Genomic DNA, 25,610 nt, shown 5'->3' on the forward strand with positions numbered 1-25,610 from the left:
GACTCAGGGAGAAGATGACCATTTACAAGCCAAGGAGAGGGGGCTGACACAGACCCTTCCCTCAAGGCCCTCTGAAGGAACCAATATGACCCATACCTTGATATCCAACTTCTAACTTCTAGAACCGTGAGGAAATAGATTTCTGTTCTTTAAGCCATCTAGATTGTGGTACTTTGTTATGGCAAACTTAGCACATGAATACAACCACCATATAAATTTCTTAAACTATCATTTTGATCAGGTAGCACTTTGCTGAGAGTCTTTTCCCTCAGCCCTGGATGAAATTCCAACCCTTCAATATTCTCCACAACTTTTCACTGTCCTGTTATCCATCTTTGTCTTTCATTTTGCTTAATCATAATATTCTCAGTTTCTTAACTGACATTATTAGTGATAAATCTTTGCTTCAGATAAAAATAATAACAGTTATTACTATGTATTATTATTAAGACTTTAATAACAGGAGACACTGTTCTAAGAGCTTTACATGTATTAACTCATTTAATCCTCACAAAAACTTTATGGAGAAGGTGGTAAAATTATCATTCCCATTTTATAGATGAGGAAACTAAGGCACAACAAACAATGTATCTTGTCCCAAAATACACAGCTAATAAATGGCAGAGCCACTACTGGATTCCAGTTATAGCAGTTTCATATCCCATACTCTTAACTGCTATTCTCTGCTGTACCACTCCTACAACTAATAGTAATAATAAACTTCACTGACATTGACTATTTGACAAGACTTGCCTAAGCTATGCATAAGTAATTTAATTCCCATGACAAACTATTGGATATACAGTATTATTATTTCCATTTTACAGATAGAAAATAGAGGCATATAAGGATTACAGGATTTCCTCAAGACCACAGTGCCTGTATGTTGTGGAACACAAATTCAATACCAGGCAATCTGAAAGCAAAGCCTCTGCTCTTCTCCACCCAGAAAAGTAGGAGACTCTCTTATTCTATTTTCACCCAGAAAAGTAGGAGATTCCAACCAGAAAAGTAGGATACTCTCTTATTCTCTTTTCAAATCCACATATCCTTCTAAACTCAATTCAGTATTCTCTATTGAGCCCTCTCTAAACCCTCTGTCCAGAAACCTAAAAGCAGAATATGTAATTAGGCCAAAATAACAGATGAAATGGGATGTTGGATATTAACATTGTTAATACTAACATTGTTAATACTTGGCTGGATATTAACATTGTTTCTCTGATTGATGCTTCACCTCTATATTAAAATCATGGGGAGGGGTGCTTCAATATTGTGGAGTAGTAAGACATGGAGATCAACTTTCTCCACACAAATACATCAGAAATACATCTACATGTGGAACAACTCCTACAGAACAACTACTGAACGCTGGCAGAAGACCTCAGACTTCCCAAAAGGTAAGTAACTCCCCACATACCTGGGTAGAGCAAAAGAAAAAAAAAAAAAAGAGAGACAAAAGAATAAGGATGGGGCCTGCTCTTCTGGGAGGGAGCTGTGAAGAAGGAAAAGTTTCCACACACTAGGAAGCCCCTTCACTGGCGGAGACTGGAGGTGGCGGTGGGGAAGATTCAGAGCCATGGAGGAGAGCACAAGAACAGGGGTGCAGAGAGCAAAGCAGAGATATTCCCATACAGAGGATCTGTGCCGACCAGCACTCACCAGCCTGCGAGGCTTGTCTGCTCACCTGCCGGGGCAGGTGGCGGCTGGGAGCTGAGGTTCGGGGCTTCGGAGGTCATATCCCAGGGAGAGAACTAGGGTTGGCTGCGTGAAAACAGCCTGAAGGGGTTAGCACCACAGCTAAACGGAAGAGAGTCCAGGAAAACGTCTGGAACTGCTTAAGAGGCAAGAGACCATTGTTTTGGGGTGAGCGAGGAGAGGAGATTCAGAGCACTGCCTAAACGAGCTTCAGATACAGGCACGAGCCGTGGTTATCACCACGGACACCAGAGACGGGAATGAAACGCTAACGCTGCTGCTGCAGCCACCAAGAATCCTGTGTGCAAGCACAGGTCACTATCCACACCTCCCCACAACCGGCAGCCTGAGCAGCACACCACTGCCAGGGTCCCGTGATCCAGGGACAACTTTCCCAGGAGAACATAGGACGTGCCTCAGGCTGTTGCAACATCATGTTGGCCTCTGCCGCTGCAGGCTGGCCCTGCATTCTGTACCCCTCCTTCGCCCCAGCCTGAGTGAGCCCGAGCCCCCAAATCAGCCCCTATTTTAACCCCATCCTCTCTGGGTGGGGAACAGACGCCCTCAGGCGACCTACATGCAGAGGTGGGGCCAAAACCAAAGCTGAACCCCAGGAGCTGTGTGAACAAAGAAGAAAACGGGAAATTTCTCTGAGCAGCCTCAGGAGCAGTTGGTTAAATCCCCACAATCAACTTGATGTACCCTGCATCTGTGGAATACTTGAATAGACAACGAATCATCCCAAAATTGAGGTGGTGGACTTTGGGAGCAAGTGTAGACTTGGGGTTTGTTGTATGTGACTGACGTGTCAGATTTTTATGTTTATGTTAGTATAGTTTTAGTGCTTGATATCATTGGTGGATTTGTTTATTGGTTTGGTTGCTCTCTTTTACTTTTTTATTACATTATAAATTTTTTTAATTTAAATAATATTTTTATTTTAATTATTTTATTTTTAAAATTTATTTATTTATTTATTCTTTCTTTTTTTTTTCTCCCTCTTCTTCTGAGCCAGGTGGCTAACAGGGTCTTTGTGATCTGGCCTGGTGTCAGGGCTAAGCCTCTGAGGTGGGGTAGTCGAATTCAGGACATTGGACCACGAGAGACCTCACAGCCCCATATAATACCAATTGGCAAGAGTTCTCCCAGAAATGTCCATCTCAATGCTAAGACCCAGATCCACTCAATGGCCAGAAAGCTACAGTGCTGGACTGCCTATGCCAAACAACTAGCAAGACAGGAACAAAACCCCACCCATTAGCAGAGAGGCTGTCTAAAATCACACTACGTTCACACACACCCCAAAACACACCACCGGACATGGCCTTGCCAACCAGAAAGACAAGAACCAGGCCAATTCACTGGAACACAGGCACCAGTCCCCTCTACCAGGAAGCCTACACAAGCCCCTGAATCAATATTACCCCCTGGGGGAAGACACCAAAAACAACAAGAACTATGAACCTGTAGGCTGCAAAAAGGAGACCCCAAACACAGTAAGTTAAGCAAAATGAGAAGGCAGAGAAATATGCAGCAGATGAAGGGGCAAGGTAAAAACACAGCAGACCAAATGATGAAGAGAAAATAGGCAGTCTACCTGAAAAATAGGTAATGATAATAAAGATGATCAAAAATCTTGGAAAAAGAATGGAGAAAATAAAAGAAATGTTTAACAAGGGCCTAGAAGAACTAAAGAGCAAACAAACAATGATGAACAACAAAATAAATGAAATTAAAAATTCTCTAGAAGGAATCAATAGCAGAATAATTGAGGCAGAAGAATGGATAAGTGACCTGGAAGATAAAAGAGTGGAAATAACTACTGCAGAGAAATATAAAGAAAAAAGAATGAAAAGAATTGAGGACAGTCTCAGAGACTTCTGGGACAACAATAAATGCACTAACATTAGAATTATAGGGGTCCCAGAAGAAGAAGAGAAAAAGAAAGGGACTGAGAAAATATTTGAAAGGTTTGTAGTTGAAAACTTCCCTAATATGGGAAAGGAAATAGTTAATCAAGTCCAGGAAGCACAGAGAGTCCCATACAGGATAAATCCAAACAGAAACATGCCAAGACACATATTAATCAAACTATCAAAAATTAAATACAAAGAAAAAAATATTAAAAGCAGCAAGGGAAAAACAACAAATAACACACAAGGGAATCCCCATACGGTTAACAGCTGATCTTTCAGCAGAAACTCTACAAGCCAGAAGGAAGTGGCAGGACATATTGAAAGTGATGAAGGAGAAAAAACTACAACCAAGATTACTCTACCCAGCAAGGATCTCATTCAGATTTGATGGAGAAATTAAAAGCTTTACAGACAAGAAAAGCTAAGAGAATTCAGCACCACCAAACGAGCTTTACAACAAATGCTAAAGGAACTTCTTTAGGCAAGAAACACAAGAAAAGGAAAAGACCTACAGTAACAAACCTGAAACAATTAAGAAAATGGTAATAGGAACAAGCATATTGATAATTACTTTAAATGTAACTGGATTAAATGCTTCAACCAAAAGACATAGACTGATTGAATGGATACAAAAATAAGACTCATATATATGTTGTCTACAAGAGACCCACTGCAGGCCTAGGGACACATACAGATTGAAAGTGAGGGGATGGAAAAAAATATTCCAGGCAAATGGAAAGCAAAAGAAAGCTGAACTAGCAATTCTCATATCAGACAAAATAGACTTTAAAATAAAGACTATTATAAGATGCAAAGAAGGACACTATGTAATAATCAAGGAATCAATCCAAGAAGAAGATATAACAATTGTAAATATTTATGCATCCAACATAGGAGCACATCAATACATAAGGCAAATGCTAACAGCCATAAAAGGGAAAATTGACAGTAACACATCATAGTACGGGATTTTTACATCCCACTTTCACCAATGGACAGATCCAAAATGAAAATACATAAGGAAACACAAGCTTTAAATGACACATTAAAAAAGATGGACTTAATTCATATTTATAGGACATTCCATCCAAAAACAACAGAAAACACTTTCTTCTCAACAGCTCATGGAGCATTCTCCAGGATAGAGCATATCTTGGGTCACAAGTCAAGCCTTGGTAATGTTAAGATTATTGAAATCATATCAAGTATCTTTTCCAACCAAAATGGTATGAGACTAGATATCAAATACAGGAAAAAAATCTGTAAGAAATACAGACACATGGAGGCTAAACAATACATTACTAATTAACCAAGACATCACAGAAGAAATCAAAGAGGAAATTAAAAATACCTAGAAACAAATGACAATGAAACATGATGACCGAAAACCTCTGGGATGTAGCAAAAACATTTCTAAGAGGGAAGTTTATAGCAATAAAATCCTACCTCAATTAACAAGAAAAATCTCAAATAAACAACCTAACATTACACCTCATGAAATTAGAGAAAGAGAAACAAAAAAACCTGAAGATAGCAGAAGGAAAGAAGTCAAAAAGATCATATCAGAAATAAACGGAAAGGAAATGAAGGAAACGATAGCAAAGATCAATAAAATTAAAAGCTGGTTCTTTGAGAAGATAAAAAATATTGATAAACCATTAGCCAGACTCATCAAGAAAAAAAGGGAGATGACTCAAATCAATAGACTTAGAAATGAAAAAGGAGAAGTCACAACTGACACTACAGAAATACAAAGGAACATGAGAGATTACTACAACCAATTATATGCCAATAAAATGGACAACCTGGAAGAAATGGACAAATTTTTAGAAAAGTACAAGCTTCTTACACTGAACCAGAAACAAATAGAAAATATAAACAGACCAACCACAAGCACTGAAATTGAAACTGTGATTAAAAATCTTCCAACAAACAGTAGCCCAGGACCAGATGGCTTCACAGGCAAATTCTATCAAACATTTAGAGAAGAGCAAACACCTATCTTTCTCAAAATCTTCCAAATTATAGCAGAGGGAGAAACACTCCCAAACTCATTCTATGAGGCCAACATTACCCTGATAGCAAAACCAGACAAATATGTAACAAGAAAAGAAAACTACAGGCCAATATCACTGATGAACATAGATGCAAAAGTCCTCAGCAAAATACTAGCAAACAGAAACCAATAGCACATTAAAGGGATCATACACCATGATCAAGTGTGGTTTATCCCATGAATGCAAGGATTCTTCAGTATACACAAATCAATCATTGTGATACACCATATTAACAAATTGAAGGATAAAAATCATATGATCATCTCAATAGATGCAGAAAAAGCTTTCGACAAAATTCAACAGCCATGTTTGATAAAAGCCCTCCAGAAAGTATGCATAGAGGGAACTTACCTCAACATAATAAAGGGCATTATAACAAACCCACAGCCAGCATCATTCTCAATGGTGAAACAATGAAACCATTTCCACTAAGATCAGGAACAAGACAAGGTTGCCTACTCTCAACACTATTATTCAACATACTTTTGGAAGTTTTAGCCACAGCAATCAGAGAAGAAAAAATATAAAAGGAATTAAAATTGGAAAAGAAGAAGTAACTGTCACTGTTTGCAGATGACATGATACTATATTTAGAGAATACTAAGGAAGCTACCAGAAAACTACTAGAGCTAATCAATGAATTTGGCAAAGTAGCTGAATATAAAATTAATGCACAGAAATCTCTTGCATTCCTATACAATAATGATGAAAAATCTGAAAGAGAAATTAAAGAAACACTCCCATTTACCATTGCAACAAAAAGAATAAAATACCTAGGAATAAACCTACCTAAGGAGAAAAAAGACCTGTATGCAGAAAACTGTAAGACACTGATGAAAGAAATTAAAGATGATACCAGCAGATGGAGAGATATACCATGTTCTTGGATTGGAAGAATCAACGTTGTGAAAATGACTATACTACCTCAAACAATCTACAGATTCAATGCAATCCCTATCAACTACCAATGGCATTTTTTACAGAAGTAGAACAAAAAAAATTCCCAATTTGTATGGAAACACAAAAGACCCCGAATAGCCAAAGCAATCTTGAGAAAGAAAAACAGAGCTGCAAGAATCAGTCTCCCTGACTTCAGACTATAGTACAAAGCTACAGTAATCAATAGAGTATAGTACTGGCACAAAAACAGAAATACAGATAAATGGAACAGGATAGAAAGCCCAGAGATAAATTCAGACACATACAGTCACTGTACCTTTGATATAGGAGGCAAGAATATACAATGGAGAAAAGACAGCCTCTTCAGTAAGTGGTTCTGGGAAAACTGGACAGCTACATGTAAAAGAATGAAATTAGAATACTCCCTAACACCATACACAAAAATAAACTCAAAATGGATTAAAGACCTAAATGTAAGGCCAGCCACTATAAAACTCATAGAGAAAAGCAGGGGCAGAATACTCTATGACATAATTCACAGCAAGATCCATTTTGACCACCTCCTAGAGAAATGGAAATAAAAACAATGATAAACAAATGGGACCTAATGAAACTTAAAAGGTTTTGCACAGCAAAGGAAACCATAAACAAGACAAAAAGACAACCCTCAAAATGGGAGAATATATTTGCAAATGAAGCAACTGACAAAGGATTAATCTCCAAAACACACAAGCATCTCCTGCAGCTCAGTATCAAAAACACAGACAACCCAATCCAAAAATGGGCAGACCACCTAAATAGACATTTCTCCAAAGAAGGTGTACAGATTGCCAACAAACACATGAAAGGATGCTCAACATCACTAATCTTCAGAGAAATGCCAATCGAAACTACAATGAGGTATCACCTCACACCAGTCAGAATGGCCATCATCAAAAAATTGAAAAACAGTAAATGCTGGAGAGGGTGTGGAGAAAAGGGAACCCTCTTGCACTGTTGGTGGGAATGTAAATTGATACAGCCACTATGGAGAATGGTATGGAGTTTCCTTAGAAAACTAATAATAGAACTACCATATGACCCAGCAATCCCACTATTGGCCTATATCCTGAGAAAACCATAATTCAAAAAGAGACGTGTTGGGCTTCCCTGGTGGTGCAGTGGTTGAGAGTCCGCCTGCTAATGCAGGGGACATGGGTTTGTGCTCTGGTCCGGGAAGATCCCACATGCCATGGAGCGGCTGGGCCCGTGAGACATGATTGCTGAGCCTGCACGTCCAGAGCCTGTGCTCCACAACAGGAGAGGCCACAACAGTGACAGGCCCGTGTACCGCAAAAAAAAAAAAAAAAAAAAAAAAAAAAAGAGAGACATATAACACAATATTTATTGCAGCACTATTTACAATAGCCATGACATGGAAGCAACCTAAGTGTCCATCAACAGATGAATGGATAAGGAAGATATCGCACATATATACAATGGAATATTACTGTGCCATAAGAAGAAATGAAACTGAGTTATTTGTAAGTGAGGTGGATGGACCTAGAGTCTGTCATACAGAGTGAAGTAAGTCAGAAAGAGAAAAACAAATACCGTATGCTAACACATATATATGGAATCTAAAAAAAAAAAAAAGGTTCTGAAGAACTTAGGGGCAGGACAGGAATAAAGATATAGACGTAGAAAATGGACTTAAGGACACAGGGAGGGGTAGGGTAGGCTGGGGCAAAGTGAGAGAGTGGCATGTACATATATACACTACCATATATATCATAGATAGCTAGTGAGAAGCAGCCGCATGGCACAGGGAGATCAGCTTGGTGCTTTGTGTCCACCTAGAGGGGTGGGATAGGGAGGGTGTGATGGTGATGCAAGAGAGAGGGTATATGGGAATATATGTATACGTATAGCTGATTCACTTTGTTATATAGCAGAAAGTAACACAACCTTGTAAAGCAATTATGTGCATTTGGGGTGAATAAACCAACGCAACACTTCCTTAGTGTTAAGATATGTTCTCAACTACTACTGTTTTTTACTTTTGAAGGCTTTATTGAATTTGATACAATATTGCTTCTATGATTTTTGTTTGTTTGTTTGTTTGTTTTGGCCACGAGGCATGTGGGATCTTAGCTCCCTGACCAGGGATCAAACCTGCACTCCCTGCATTGGAAGGCGAAGTCTAAACCCCTGAATTGCCAGGGAAGTTCCACAACTACTACTTCTTAAATTTAATTGAACTGCCTTTATTTGCCTGTTAGGCACTTCAGGGATTTTATATCCGTCTTTCACCTGTCCTGTCACTAAAAGTGCATTGACAGGACACCAAAGGCATCAGAACTTACTAGGATTTCTCTTGATAGACATTAGAATTTAAATTAATTATTTAAAGAAATTGATTTAATATTGTATTTTTTTCAGAAGCCACTGGTTTTTCAACTAAAAACTCAGCTAAAGGTCATAGGTGTTCATGTTTTCTATTTTGTAAAGTGTTTATTAGCAATATCACATCTTTATCTTATGATTCCATGATGTGGGACAGGACAAGTTGATTATAGTATTAGTTCAAGTTGATTTGAAAAGGGACAGAAATACCTACTGGTAATCTACTTTTTTTAAAAAGAGCAATCCATTTTAAACACTTATCATTATTCAACTTTGGCAAATTATAGCATTAATATATTTTGTCTTTTTATGGTTTTTCTCCTCAGTGGAATTTAGTACTATTAAGAACTCTGAAATAAGAAAGTCAAATTGTCCAAGCTATAACATTAATTTCCTCCCTTAAACTTGCCAAGTCATTAAGTACTGGGAAACAACTATTAATAAAAGACCAAACTGTATACCTCAGTAAATATTCATTCACTTAAGCCAATATTAACACAGTGTATTTCACACTTCACTCAAATTTTTTGTGTGATTTGAATTTGAAAATTATTGTTATTCTTACATACCAGGCTAATTTCAGAAGTACTATCAAATAATGAATACTTATATACACACAAATATACATACATATTTATCTGTGTGTATGTATAAATAATATTGTCTGCCAATATGCTTTTAGAGAGAATGTGCAATTGTGATTCTGGTTATGCTTGCCAGTGAATTATATACAAATCTTGTTTAGATTTATATTTCACTAAAATAACACTAAAGTTAATTTTTGTGAATTGAGCCTTTAAATACATAGAACTATATGAAGCATACACAGAATTGATCAGTCTGTTGCCTTTCTGTGCTAATAAGTTTATTTAACATAATTTGAGAATTAATACATCCATAATGTATTTCAAATAATTATTTTACTAGATAGTCCTTACAAAAGGGTAGTTTTCATTTTGTCTGCAAGTAGCTGACTTTGGCAATTTGCTTTTTATAAACATCCTTTCATTACTGATTTATTCCAATATAAGTAAAAACATCATTAGATTTTTCAGTATCTGGGGATTTCTGAGGGATAGAAACATGAATACAGTCTATGTTTTGGTGCCTCAACCCCCAAAACAATATTAATTTAAATTATAAAGCAAGATAAATTATGGCTGACATGGAAACTGGAAGAACATCCATATATACCTAAGACCCCATGTCCTCTGAAAGAAGGTGGAGGCATGGAATTGGAGTATTTGAACATACAGTGGCAAGGAAAGAAGCCAAGTATATAGGGGTTCAAAATAGGGCTTGTTTGCCTCTGCCAGAAGGCTGGAATGTTATTGTGCCCTGGGTGGGTGGGGGAAGAGGAGAGGGATTCAGTAGAGTGATGAAAGGACTATACCTAGCACCTTGCAATGTATAGTCCTTGGAGAGTCTGAGAGTCCCGTTGACACCAGAGGCATTCCCTGAGGGGAAATGCACTGTTGAGTGGATATCTATCTCAGTTTATACCTGAGAACAAGGAAATTCTCACATGTCAAAAGAGAGGTCCAAGATAGCTACTAGTCAATTTGATAAGAAATCACTTTGGCTTATAGCCCCTCACTTACTGAGAGACAAAAATAGCTTGAGGTGCACAGATGTTGAGGAATTCTCCAAGAAAGAAAGTGATTTACAGAATAAATTGTAGGAGGGAGATGAGGCAAATAACTGGACTAAGTGGATACTGAGGATGTAAAACCAATGTTAGAAAATGTTGATAAAAATGCCATGGCCTTAACACTTAAACAGAAGCAATTTCAAACAAGGATTTCTAGAAATTAAAAACTTGATTTCTGAATAAAAATGTGTTAGTAGTAAAATTGCTAAAAAGCAAAGTTGGGAGAGCAAAAGTTGAAAGAAACTATCTCACAATAAAGAGGAAAAATAGAAAAAAAAAAAAAAGAACAGTAAAAAACAAAGAGGACAGAAGTTGGAGTCCAAATATGTCAAAAGGAAAAGATACATGGAAAAATTTCCCACTGATTACACATAAGAAAGACTAGATTGTTTGTAGAAGAACAAATAGAACAAGCAATCCTAAAATTTGTATGGAACCACAAATTGGCCCTGAATAACTAAATCAATTTTAAGAAAGAAGAACAAGGCTGAAGGCATCATGCTCCCTGATTTCAAACTATATTCCAAAGCTATAATATTCAAAACAAAATAGTATTGCATGACAACAGACATGTAGATCAATGAATAGAATAGACAGCCCAGAAATAAACCCATGAATATATGGTCAATTAATTTATGACAAAAGAGCAAAGAATGTACAATGGGGAAAGAACAGTCTCTTCAAAAAATGGTGTTGGGAAAATTGGACAAGCTCATGCAAAAGACTGAAACTGGACCACAATCTTATACCACACACAAAAAATAACTCTAAATGGATTAAAGACTTGAATGTAAGACTTAAAACCATAAAGCTCCTAGAAGAAAATGCAGGCAGTAACCTCCTTGACATAGGTCTTGGCAATGATTTTTTGAATATGACACCAAAAGCAAAAGCAACAAAAGAAAAATAAACAGATGGGACTACATCAAATTTAAAAGCTTCTGTACAGCAAAGGAAACCATCAACAAAATGAAAAGGCAACCTACTAAATGGGAGAAAATAATTGTAAATCATATCTGATAAGGGGCCAATATGCAAAATATACAAAGAACTCATACTACTCAATAGCAAAAAAATAATCTGATCAAAAAGTGGAGAGGATATGAACAGACATTTTTCCAAAAAAGACATACAGATGGCCAACAGGTAGATGAAAAGATGCTCAGCATCATTAATCATCAGGTAAATGCAAATCAAAACCACAGTGAAGTATCACGTTATATCTGTTAGGATGGTTATTATCAAAAAGACAAGAGATAAATGTTGAGGAACATGTGGAGAAAAAGGCAACCATCGTGCACTGCTAGTGGGAATTAAATTGGTGTAGCCACTATGGAAAATAGTATGGAGGCTCCTGAAAAAAAATCGAAGTTCAAAAAAATTGTACCTTAGCCCAAAGACATTCAATTTATAGTTATTAATGCAGTCACAGAAGATATAGCAGTATCCTTATCTCTGATGACCCCAGCTTTCTTAGTCAGTCAGACTCACTTATAGTGAGCTCTCCCAGACCTGCTCTAATGCCTTCTGTCTCAAGTCTTGGTATCTGTCCCTATCATCTTTTATCTACTAGTTCTATAGCAGATTTCATATTTTCTCTTTTCTGTAGTAGGTCTGAAATTACTTTACTTCTATGGATTTACTAACATTTTATCCATAAACTCAGATATGAGCTGAGTATCCTCATGTCCATTTGGAAGATGAGAAAATGTAGTTTTACAGAGTGTAAAATCCAGCCATCAATCCACAGCACTACTTGACTCAAAAGCTAGTTTGTCCAACTCCCAGACCACATTCTTAATGGAAATAGTTTGCTTCTGAGTAATTTTGATTATTCTGTTTTTGAAGCTGAATGAATCACTTTGGGAAAGATTTCTGTCTTTCATCTCATTTTATGGATTGATCTTTTTATATTTCACTGAGTTTCTGGCAGGCAATCTCTCCCTGTGTCTGTGAGGAATTGATACGGATGTTAACTTTGTTTATGTCTTACGCTTGCCCCTCACGACAAAGATCTCTTTTTTAAAAGGTCGGAGGAGCTTCAAGATGGCAGAAGAATAAGATGGGAAATCACCTTCCTCCCCACACATACATCAGAAATACATTTACATGTGGAACAACTCCTACAGAACACCTACTGAATGCTGGCAGAAGACCTCAGACCTCCGAAAAGGCAAGAAACTCCCCACGTACCTGGGTAGGGCAAAAGTAAAAAGAATAAACAGAGTCAAAAGAATAGGGACAGGACCTGCACCAGTGGGAGGGAGCTGTGAAGGAGGAAAGGTTTCCACACACTAGGAAGCCCCTTCGCAGGTGGAGACTGCGGGGGGCGGAGGAGGGAGCTTCGAAGCCACGGAGGAGAGTGGAGCAACAGGGGTGCAGAGGGCAAAGTGGAGAGATTCCCGCACAGAGGATCGGTGCCGACCGGCACTCACCAGCCCAACAGGCTTGTCTGCTTACCCGCCGGGGTGGGCGGGGTCTGGGAGCTGAGGGTCGGGCTTCGGTAGGATAACAGGGAGAGGACTAGCGGCGTGAACACAGCCTGAAGGGGCTAGTGCACCACGGCTAGCCGGGAGGGAGTCTGGGAAAAAGTCGAGCTGCCGAAGAGACAAGAGACTTTTTCTTATTTCTTTGTTTCCTGGTGCGTGAGGAGAGGGGATTAAGAACGCTGCTTAAAGGAGCTCCAGTGACTGGCGTGAGCCGCAGCTATCAGCGCAGACCACAGAGATGGGCTTGAGATAATAAGGCTGCTGCTGTCGCCACCAAGAAGCCTGTGTGTGAGCACAGGTCACTATCCACACCTCCCCTCCCGGGAGCCTGTGCTGCCCGTCACTGCCAGGGTCCTGTGATCCAGGGACAACTTCCCCAGGAGAACGCACGGCGCGCCTCAGGCTGGTGCAACGTCACGCTGGCCTCTGCTGCCGCAGGCTCGCCCCGTACTCCATACCCCTCCCTCCCCCAGGCCTGAGGGAGCCAGAGCCCCCTAATCAACTGCTCCTTTAACCCCGTCCTGTCTGAGCGAAGAAGAGACTCCCTCAGGCGACCTACACGCAGAGGCGGGTCCAAATCCAAAGCTGAACCCTGGAAGCTGTGCTAACAAAGAAGAGAAAGGAAAATCTCTCCCAGCAGCCTCAGGAGCAGTGGATTAAATCTCCACAATCAACTTGATGTGCCCTGCATCTGTGAAATACCTGAATGGACAATGAATCATCCCAAATTGAGAAGGGGGACTTTGGGGGCAATGATATATATATATATTTCCCCATTTCTCTTTTTGTGAGTGTGTATGTGTATGCTTTTGTGTGTGATATTGTGTGTATAACTTTGCTTGTACTGTTGTCCTAGGGTTCTGTCTGTCCATTTTTTTATTACTTAAAAAAATTTTTTTTCTTAATAATTATTCTTTATTTTTATTTTAATAAATTTATTTTATTTTATCTTCTTCTTTCTTTCTTTTTTTCCTCCCTTTTACTCTCAGCCATGTGGAGGACAGGCTCTTGGGGGTCCAGCTAGGTGTCAGGGCTGTGCCACTGAAGTGGGTGAGCCAAGTTCAGGACACTGGTCCACAAGAGACCTCCCAGTTCCATGTAAGATCAAATGGCAGAATCTTCCAGAGATCTCCACCTCAACGCCAAGACCCAGTCCAAATAAACAACCAGCAGGCTACAGTGCAGGGCACCCTATGCCAAACAACTATCAAGACAGGAACACACCCCATCAATTAGCATATAGGCTGCCTAAAATCATAATAAAGCCACAGACACCCCAAAACACACCACCAGATGTGGACCTGACCACTAGAAAGACAAGATCCAGCTTCATCCACCAGAACACAGGCATTAGTCCCCTTCAGCAGGAAGCCTACACAACCCACTGAACCAACCTTAGCCACTGGGAACAGACACCAAAAACAATGAAAACTACGAACCTGCAGCCTGCAAAAAGGAGACCCCAAACACAGTAAGTTAAGCAAAATGAGAAGTCAGAGAATCACACAGCAGATGAAGGAGTAAGGCAAAAAACCATCAGACCTAACAAATGAAGAGGAAATAGGCAGTCTGCCTGAAAAAGAATACATAATAATGACAGTAAAGATAATCCAAAATCTTGGAAATAGAATGGAGAAAATACAAGGGAAGTTTAACAAGGACCTAAAAGAACTAAAGAAGAAATAAACAGTGATGAAGAACACAAAAAATGAAATTAAAAATTCTCTAGAAGGGAGCAATAGCAGAATAACTGAGGCAGAAGAACGGATAAGTGACCTGGAAGATAAAATAGTGGAAATAAATACTGCAGAGCAGAATAAAGAAAAAAGCATGAAAAGAAGAGAGGACAGTCTCAGAGACCTCTGGGGCAACATTAAATGCACCAACATTCGAAATATAAGGGTCCCAGAAGAAGAAGAGAAAAAGAAAGGGACTGAGAAAATATTTGAAGAGATTACAGTTGAAAACTTCCCTAATATGGGAAAGGAAATAGTTAATCAAGTCCAGGAAGCACAGAGAGTCCCATACAGGATAAATCCAAACAGAAACATGCCAAGACACATATTAATCAAAATTTTAATACAAAGAACAAATATTAAAAGCAGTAAGGGAAAAACAACAAGTAACACATAAGGGAATCCCCGTAAGGATAACAGGTGATCTTTCAGCAGAAACTCTGAAAGCCAGAAGGGAGTGGCAGGACATATTTAAAGTGATGAAAGAGAAAAACCTACAACCAAGATTACTCTACCCAGCAAGGATCTCATTCAGATTTGACAGGGAAATTAAAAGCTTTACAGACAAGCAAAAGCTAAGAGAATTCAGCACCACCAAACCAGCTTTACAACAAATGCTACAGGAACTTCTCTAGGCAGGAAACACAAGAGAAAGAAAAGACCTACAATAATGAACCCAAAACAATTAAGAAAATGGGAATAGGAACGTACATATCAAAAATTACCTTAAATGTAAATGGATTAAATGCTCCAACCAAAAGACATAGGCTGGCTGAATGGATACAAAAACAAGACCCATATATATGCTGTCTACAAGAGACCGACTTCAGACCTAGGGACACATACAGACTGAAAGCTAGGGGATGGAAAAATATATTCCATGCAAATGGAAATCAGAAGAAAGCTGGAGTAGCAATTCTCATATCAGACAAAATAGACTTTAAAATAAACACTATTACAAGAGACAAAAAAGGACACTACATAATGATCAAGGGATCAGTCCAAGAAGAAGATATAACAATTGTAAATATTTATGCACTCAACATAGGAGCACCTCAATACTTAAGGCAAATACTAACAGCCATAAAAGGGGAAATTGACAGTAAGACAATCATAGTAGGGGACTATAACACTCCACTTTCACCACTAAGCAGATCATCCAAAATGAAAATAAAGAAGAAAGCACAAGCTTTAAATGATAAATTAAAGAAGATGGACTTAATTGATATTTATAGGACAATCCATCCAAAAACAACAGAATACAATTTCTTCTCAAGTGCTCATGGAATACTCTCCAGTATAGATCACATCTTGGGTCACAAATCAAGCCTTGGTAAATTTAAGAAAATTGAAATCATATCAAGTATCTTTTGTGATCACAATGCTATGAGAGTAGATATCAATTACAGGAAAAAATCTGTAAAAAATACAAACACATGGAGGCTAAACAACAAACTACTTAGTAACCAAGAGATCAATTAATAACTCAAAGATGAAATCAAAAAATACCTAGAAACAAACGACAATGAAAACAGAATGACCCAAAATCTATGGGATGTAGCAAAAGCAGTTCTCAGAGGGAAGTTTATAGCTCTACAAGCCTGCTTTAAGAAACAAGAAACATCTCAAATAAACAACCTAACCTTAAACCTAAGGGAATTAGAGAAAGAAGAACAAACCCCCCCCCCGCCAAAGTTAGCAGAAGGAAAGAAATCAAAAAGATCAAATCAGAAATAAATGAAAATGAAATGAAGGAAATGATAGCAAAGATCAATAAAACTAAAAGCTGGTTCTTTGAGAAGATAAACAAAATTGATAAACCATTAGCCATACTTATCAAGAAAAAAAGGGAGAAGACTTAAATCAATAGACCCGGAAATGAAAAAGGAGAAGTAACACCTGACACTGCAGAAATACAAAGGATCATGAGAGATTACTACAAGCAACTATGTGCCAATAAAATGGACAACCTGGAAGAAATGCACAAATTCTTAGACATGCACATACTTCCGAGCTGAACCAGGAAGAAAGAGAAAATATGAACTCACCAAACACAAGCACTGAAATTGAACCTGTGATAAAAAAAACTTCCAACAAAGAAAAGCCCAGGACCAGATGGCTTCACAGGCGAATTCTATCAAACATTTAGAGAAGAGCTAACACCTATCCTTCTAAAACTCTTCCAAAATACAGCAGAGGGAGGAAGACGCCCAAACTCATTCTACTAGGCCACCATCAGTCTGATACCAAAACGAGACAAAGATGTCATGAAGAAAGAAAACTACAGGCCAATATCACTGATGAACATAAATGCAAAAATCCTCAACAAAATACTAGCAAAGAGAATCCAACAACACATTAAAAAGATCTTTCACCATGATCAAGTGGGGTTTAACCCAGGAATGCAAGGATTCTTCAATATATGCAAATCAGTCAATGTGATACACCATATTAACATATTGAAGGAGAAAAAACATATGATCATCTCAATAGATGCAGAGAAAGCTTTTGACAAAATTCAACACCCATTTATGATAAAAACCCTCCAGAAAGTAGGCATAGAAGGAACTTTCCTCAACATAATAAAGGCCATATATGACAAACCCACAGTCAACATCATCCTCGATGGTGAAAAACTGAAACCATTTCCTCTAAGGTTAGGAACAAGAAAATGTTGCCCACTCTCACCAGTATTGTTCAACAAAGTTTTGGAAGTTTTAGGCACAGCAATCAGAGAAAAAAAAAGAAATAAAAGGATTCCAAACTGGAAAAGAAGGAATAAAGCTGTCACTGTTTGCAGATGACATGATACTCTACATAGAGAATCGTTAAGATGCTACCAGAAAACTACTAGAGCTAATCAAAGAATTTGGTAAAGTAGAAGGATACAAAATTAATGCCCAGAAATCTCTTGCATTCCTATACATTAGTGATTAAAAATCTGAAAGAGAAATTAAGAAAACACTCCCATTTACTATTGCAACAAAAAGAATAAAATCCCTAAGAATAAACCTACCTAAGGAGACAAAAGACCTCTATGCCGAAAATTATGACACTGATGAAAGAAGTTAAAGATGATACAAATAGATGGAGAGATATACCATGTTCTTGGATTGGAAGAATCAACATTGTGAAAATGACTATACTACCCAAAGCAATCTACAGATTCAGTGCAATCCCTATGAAACTACTACTGGCCTTTTTCACAGAACTAGAACAAAATATTTCACAATTTGTATGGAAACACAAAAGACCCCGAATAGTCAAAGCAAACTTGAGAAAGAAAATGGAGCTGGAGGAATCAGGTTCCCTGACTTCAGACTATACAAGAAAGCTGCAAGAATCAAGACAGTATGGTACTGGCACAAAAAGCAGAAATATAGATCAATGGAACAGGATAGAAAGCCCAGAGATAAACCCACCCATAAGGTGACATATGGTCACCTTATCTTTGATAAAGGAGGCAAGAATATACAGTGGAGAAAAGACAGCCTCTTTAATAAGTGGTGCTGGGAAAACTGGACAGCTGCATGGAGAAGAATGAAATTAGAACACTCCCTTACACCATACACAAAAATAGACTCAAAATGGATTAAAGACCTAAATATAAGGCCAGACACCATCAAACTCTTAGAGGAAAACAGGCAGAACACTCTATGACATAAATCACAGCAAGATCCTTTTTGACCCACCTCCTAGAGAAATGGAAATAAAAACAAAAATAAACAAATGGGACCTAATGAAACTTCAAAGCTTTGGCACAGCAAAGGAAACCATAAACAAGACGAAAAGACAACCCTCAGAATGGGAGAGAATATTTTCAAATGAAGCAACTGAAAAAGGATTAATCTCCAAAATACACCATCAGCTTATGCAGCTCAATATCAAAAAAGCAAACAATCCAATCCAAAAATGGGCAGACCACCTAAATAGGCATTTCTCCAAAGAAGATATACAGGTTGCCAACAAACACATGAAAGAATTCTCAACAACATTAATCATTAGAGAAATGCAAATCAAAACTACAATGGGATATCATCTCACACCGGTCAGAATGGCCATCATCAAAAAATCTACAAACAATAAATGCTGGAAAGGGTGTGGAGAAAAGGGAACCCTCTTGCACTGTTGGTGGGAATGTAAATTGATACAGCCACTATGGAGAGCAGTATGGAGCTTCCTTAAAAAATTAAAAATAGAATTACCATACGACTCGGCAATCCCACTGCTGGGCATATACCCTGAGAAAACAGTAATTCAAAAAGAGTCATGTACCAAAATGTTCATCACAGCTCTATTTACAATAGCCAAGACATGGAAGCAACCTAAGTGTCCATCAACAGATGAATGGATAAAGAAGATGTGGCACATATGTACAATGCAATATTACTCAGTCATAAAAATAAATGATATTGAGTTATTTGTATGAGGTGGATGGACCTAGTTACTGCCATACAGAGTGAAGTCAGTTAGGAAGAGAAAAACAAATACCGTATGCTAACACATATATATGGAGTCTAAACAAAACAACAACAACAAAAATGGTCAGAAGAGCCTAGGGGCAAGATGGGAATAAAGATGCAGACCTACTAGAGAGTGGACTTGAGGATACGGGAAGGGGGAAGGGTAAGCTGGGACAAAGTGAGAGAGTGGCATGGACATATATACACTACCAAACATAAAATAGATAGCTAGTGGGAAGCAGCCACATAGCACAGGGAGATCAGCTCAGTGCTTTGTGATCACATAGAGGGGTGGGATATTGAAGGTGGGAGGGAGGGAGATGCAAGAGGGAAGAGATAGGGGGACATATGTATATGTATAACTGATTCACTTTGTTATAAGGCAGAAACTGACACACCATTGTAAAGCAATTATACTCTAATAAAGATGTTAAAAAAAGAAAAATGAATGATAATTATGTCACATGATAGAGGTGTTAGCTAGAACTTTGATGGTAGTTACATTGCAATGTATAAATGTATCAAATCAACATGATGTACACCTTAAACTTACACAATATTATATGTCAATTTTGTCTCAATATAAATAGATAAATAAATGAATAAATAAATAAGATAAACTAATTAAAAAAAAAAAGCCCTGCTAGTTAAACCTAATATTCAACATGTTTTCTTTTGTTCTCCATTTCCAAATTTTTTTCACATTTCTGCTCTCCATTCAATAAGTTAAGTATACTTCCTCTCCATTAAATTCACACATTATATTTATGTGCTTTGGTTGGTTTCACTTAATATAAGAACCACGTGTATGTTTAGTTTAACCAATTATTTCATTATACTCTAATTGTGAAATATAACATTAACATGGGGGAATTGTTTAATATATATTTAAAATTAACAAATATTACTAAAAGCAATGCCTGTGAATCTCCACTGAGGGAAATACAGAGAATGTTAGCAGTGCCCTGCCATGTTGAGTGCTCTGTCTCAGATACCACACATTACGCCACCTCCAAGAAGATCTCTCTCCCCTCAACAAAAGATTAGAACCTTCATTTTCAAAAGGTTCATAAAGTCCAAAGGAAAATTAATAAAAGATATACTTCTAGATACATCTTGCTGAGATTTCTGAGTTGAGATAAAGAAAATACTAACAAGGGATAGAGAAGGATACAAACATCAGTATTTAAGTAGAATACTAGAAGTGGTTAAGATGTTAGGATATTGTACATCGGATACTAAGAGAAAAAGAAATATAGTTAACTAATTTAGACCAAGTCAAAATATGCATATGTGGGGAAAAATAAAGACTTCTGTAGGTATGCATAGATTCAGAAATTATATTATCCATTTACCCGAAGTAATTATTTTAGAAGCAACCTAAAACCTAAGAATTAAAGGAGAATGGATATAACTAAAAAAACTTACAAAATTTTAAATTAAGTCCTAATGTGTAGTAATGACAACAGACACTTGGAGTGGTCAAAGAAGCACTAAGTACAGAGTATATGAGAAAGAAAAGATATAAAATACATAAATATTTAACAGAAGCTGGAAACTAAAACTCTAACATTTATGTATAAAACTTGAGCTTGTATGGCAGAGAAGGGTGGTGGAGAAGGAGGCAAGGTGGTTTGGGAGTGATGAAATAGAAGCTTTCTAAAGTTCATGTCTTGGCAAAGGAGACCAGAATATACAATGGAGCAAAGACAGCCTCTTAAATAAGTGGTGCCTGGAAAACTGTACAGCTGCATGTAAAAGAATGAAATGAAATTAGAACACTCCCTAACACCATACACAAACATAAACTCAAAATGGATTAAAGACCTAAATGTAAGGCCAGACACTACAAAACTCTTAGAGGAAAACATGAGCAGAACAGTCTTTGACATAAATCACAGGAAGATATTTTTTGACCCACCACCTAGAGTAATGGGAATAAAAACAAAACTAAATAAATGGGATCTAATTAAACTTAAAAGGAAACAATAAACAAGATGAAAAGACAACCCTCAGAATGGGAGAAAATATTTGCAAATGAAGCAACTAACAAAGTATTAATCTCCAAAATATACAAGCAACTCATGCAGCTCAATATCAAAAAAAAACAAACAACCCAATCAAAAAATGGGTGAAAGACTTAAATAGACATTTCTCCAAAGACATACAGATGGCCAACAAACGCATGAAAAGATGTTCAAAGTCACTAATTATTGGAGAAATGCAAATCAAAACTAAAATGAGATATCACCTCACACCAGTCAGAATGGCCATGATTACAAATCTACCTACAATGAATGCTGGAGAAAATGCAGAGAAAAGGGAATCCTCTTGCACTGTTGGTGGGAATGTAAATTGATATAGCCACTATGGAGAACAGTATGGAGGTTCCTTAAACAACTAAAAGTAGAACTAGCATGTGACCCAGCAATCCCACTACTGGGCATATACCCTGAGAAAACCATAATTCAAAAAATACATGCACCCCAATGTTCATAGCAGCACTATTTACAATATCCAGGAAATGGAAACAACCTAAATGTCCATCAACAGAGGAATGGATAAAGATGTGGTACATATATACAATGGAATATTACTCAGCCATAAAATGGAACAAACTTAGGTCATTTGTAGAGATGTGGATAGACCTAGAGACTGTCATACAGAGTGAAGTGAGTCAGAGAGAGAAAAACAAATGTTGTATATTAATGCATATATATGGAATATGAAAAATTTGGTATAGATGATCTTATTTACAAAGCAGATATAGAGACACACATAGAGAACAAACATACAGATACCAAGGGAGAATGGGGGGATGAATTGGGAGATTCGGATTGACATATATACACTATTGATACTATGTATAAAATAGATAACTAAATTAAGGCAGTTGAGAGGGAATAGATAGGAATTAAAAGAAAATTCATTAAGCAAGCATAAGGAAAGGAAGAAAAGAGGAAACAATAAGTTAAATACTTGGAATTAGGATGGAAGAAATATAATCCAATACATTTGTTAATATAATAAATGTAAAAGTATTAAACTTCCCTGCAAAAAAAAATACTTTCATATTGCTTTCAAAAACAAGATCCAGGTATATGTTGTTTTAGGAAATATGCAAAAATAAAGTGACAGTGTTATGGGTTAAAATATTCTACCAAAAGATATGTTGAAGTCCTAATCTCCAGTGCCTGTAAATGTGACCTTATTTGGAAATACATCTTTGCAGATATAATCACAATGAGGTCATTAGGGTGAGTCTTAATCCAATATAACTAGTGTCTTCATAAGAGAAGGAAAAGAGACACAGACACAAAGACATGGGAGAAGACCATGTGATGATGGAAGCAGAGATTGGAGTGGTAGGTCAGTAAACCAAGAAATGCCAAAGATTGCCAGCATACCAGAAGCTGAAAGAAAGGCACGGAACAAACTGTCCCCTAGAACTTCCAGAGACAGAGCACAGCTCTACTGACACCTTGATTTCAGACATTCAGCCTCCAAATATCTGTTGTTAAACCATTCAGTTTGTGATAATTTATTACACTTGCCCCAGGAAACTAACGACAAAGAAAGGTGGAGAATAAATGGATATATTAGGGAAATGCAAACCAAAAGAGAGCCTTATCAGTAAAGGATCAAGCAAAGTATCAAACAGAGTAAAATTCTAGGCTAAAGATAGTAAATGAGATATTATATAAATAAAAGTTACGATTCTCCAAGAAGTTATAGAGAGGCAGTGTTGAAAAGGGCACAGACTAAAGAGCCTATACTCTAGACACAGATGCTCTAGAACCAGGCTGTAGTTCCTGGCTCTGTTATTAAATATCTCTGTGACTTTAGGGATATTCCTTAACTTTTCTATGCCTCATTTTCTATACCTATAAAATGGGAATGATAATAATACTTCACTTATAGGCAGTTATGAGAAACAAATGAATTAATATATGTAAAATTAATATATTTAAATGAATTTATATGCACTAATATATAAAAATACATGGTTAAAACAATAGTTACCATAGAACAAACACCAAAAAAGTTAGCTATAATTTTTCTCCTCTTATTATTATAAAACATCATATAAAAACCATCCAAGCAATGTGGGATATAAAATAAAACCTGAAGAAAAGAAGAACTTTATAAAGTCACTATCTGGTAGAGGATTTTTAAACAATCACTTTCAGAATTTGACATATCAATTTGCCACAAAAGAACAAATTCTACAGAGGATTGGATGATACAACCAACAAGGTAAAACAAACACATAGTATTATACTAAAAGCAGAAAATATATCCTATTTTCCAGACAAAATCTCATTATTATGAAACCAAGAGAAATTCTTAATAACATCCTTAAAAAAGATTTTATAATTCTTATTCTCTCTCCATGACCCAAGAAAACTAGAAATCAAAAAGCCAAATGCAGCTTAAGCATTTGAATATTAAGATATTTATATCAAAATAACCACTGTAAAATACCACTCTTCTCTGCATCACTCTGTTTTATGGCAATCAAGTGGCTGAGTTGTACAAAACTGCTCTTGCCCAAGAAGGGCCACCATCCATTGGTTCTAAACCAGGGTGGTACCATCTCCTTAAGGAAGATTTAGAAATGTATAAGGGTACACATTGTTGTTACAAAGACTGAGGAGTGCTGTTGGCCTTTCAGGTTTGGAGATCAGGGATGCTAAATGTTCTGCAAAGCTTGGAATACTCTTACACAATGTAGAACTGCCATGGCCAAAATACCAATTTCCATTGGTAAACATTGTTTTAAAAGTGACTACAGGGCAAGGAATCCACAGGTGCTTAAGATATTTCTATTTGAAATTAAGTTAACACTACTAGGGTAAAAAAGTCTTCTATAAACCTAGCAGGCAATTCAATGTTCAATTTTCCACAGCAAGAACCAAATTCAAGAAACTTCTTTGTTTTTGGACAATACTCAGAGAGCATATAAGACTGTTTAGAGATTGTTGCAGAATCTCATTTTCTTTTATTACTAAGACTCAAAAAGGGAATTCACATTTTTTATTTATAGAATAATTAGATAAATGTATAAGTCAGTACATATGGAACTGTAAATCTATGTAATTTGCTATTTAGGTTATATTAGCTAAGTCAAGTTCTGAGTGCACAAAACTTTGTTACTGGAAACATTAGTGCTTCTGGTAACTACATCTTGCACATTCTCATGTAAAAACAAAGTATTTCAAGAACGTTCTTTCTTAGTATTTCTGATGGCACTAAGACAGAAGGCAATGTTCTAGAGTAGATAGTATATAGGGATGAAAATGAAAAAAAACATGAGTTCTAGTGTTGGCCCTACCATTTACTATGTGAACTTCTCTGTGCTTACTCATCAGTGACATTGGAATAGCAGTATTTGCCTTATTTGTCTTGAAAGATTGAGATGCAGAGTAACTATAAAATCCCTACAATGGCCTGACAAGCTGCCCTGGAACTCGCCCTCCCTATACCTTATTTCCTGCCTAATTTCCTCTTTCTCCCTCTGCTGCACTGGTTTCTTGTTCTAATGTAAGATCTCTGCACTGACCTTTCCCTCTACCCAGACACTCTACCCTTGATAGCTTCAAGCCCACCCTCTCACTCCCTTACTTCCATGAGGTCTCTGCTGAAATGCCACCTTGTCAGAGAGGCAGTCATACATCATCCAATGAAATACAGTGCTCCCAACTTTATTCTACTTTATTCTTTTACATAGTGATGATCTACTGTGTAACACCTCAGATTTTACTTTGCTTGCTCTTGTCTGTCTTTTCTCTGTAGAATGTAATCTCAAGAAATGCAAGAAATTTTGCTATCCTTTCCTTAGGAATAATATTCTACTAATAAATTAGAGTTTTCTGAATCTGTCCATATAAAAATTTAGCAATCTGTTTAGTTGGGAAGTTTGTATCTCTACTTTTTACTAATTAATGTGAAATTATATATTATTTTTTTAAGACATTACATGTTTTCAGACACATAATTCTCATGATTTAGAATAGTATGGAAAGTTACCCTTTTAACCTGTCTACTCTGCCTGTCTTAATTATCCCAGTGCTCAAATATTCAAAACATGCATTGAATTTGCATACTGTTTCCCTGAAAAGATACTATATTCACTCTATTTTGAAGTGAATTTTTTTCTTCATTAAAAGCAACATGTTATATTTCAAGACTTCAATATGTCACAAGCTAGGTGGGCCAAAAATATATTATTTGCTCTAATAAAACAGTTTTCTACTGCAGTGTAGTGTAGTGGAAAGCAGAGACCATTTCTTATACATTTTACATTTCTCTCAT

General features: G+C 37.1%; 1 protein-coding gene across 17 annotated transcripts in view; it reads right to left on the reverse strand.

The window, feature by feature from the left end:
* The window catches only part of RALYL (RALY RNA binding protein like), an 836,785-nt gene that overhangs the window by 86,327 nt on the left and 724,848 nt on the right, over positions 1 to 25,610 (reverse strand). The window lies entirely within an intron of this gene.

The sequence above is a fragment of the Aethalodelphis obliquidens genome, unplaced genomic scaffold, assembly GCF_003676395.1.
Source record: "Aethalodelphis obliquidens isolate GAN/ISIS:26980383/991018 unplaced genomic scaffold, ASM367639v1 scaffold68, whole genome shotgun sequence".
In the NCBI taxonomy this organism is placed as follows: domain Eukaryota; kingdom Metazoa; phylum Chordata; class Mammalia; order Artiodactyla; family Delphinidae; genus Aethalodelphis; species Aethalodelphis obliquidens.